We start from the raw sequence: 555 nt of genomic DNA on the forward strand, positions 1-555 counted from the left end.
TTTCGTGTGCCTTGCCTGGTGGAGGGAGGAAGGACGTCCCAGTGTCAGATACCTACGCAACAGGTGTCATGTACTCATTGCCGTGAGTAACAGGTGTCATAAACTCCCCTTCGTGAGTGTAAAGTGTCATATAGTCATTGCCCTCGAGCAACAGGTGTTATAAACTCACGTAGGTGTCATGAATATCCACGACATATGTTGCATGCCTTTTGCCTTCGAACAATAGGTGTCAAATATACTCAAGATCGTCGGGGCAACAGGTGTCACCCGATTCCCAACCGTATCGGGTGTCATTAAATCAAACAACGGGTGCCATTTACCCACGTAGCAGGTGCCACATATTCACAAATCATGTGTCATACACCCACTGCCTTCGAGTCATGTGCGTCATAAACTCACGCATGACTATAAAATGCTTCCAGCTCTGATTTTTGAATACAGAAACGTTTTTTTTTTTTTCATTGAGAAATCTGATCTTTGTGTCCCATGTGCGCCTATGTGGTTTTATGTGGGGAATATATTTACTTTTGATTTTTAAAATATATATACGTATAT

The sequence above is a fragment of the Penaeus monodon genome, chromosome 34 (genome assembly GCF_015228065.2).
Source record: "Penaeus monodon isolate SGIC_2016 chromosome 34, NSTDA_Pmon_1, whole genome shotgun sequence".
In the NCBI taxonomy this organism is placed as follows: domain Eukaryota; kingdom Metazoa; phylum Arthropoda; class Malacostraca; order Decapoda; family Penaeidae; genus Penaeus; species Penaeus monodon.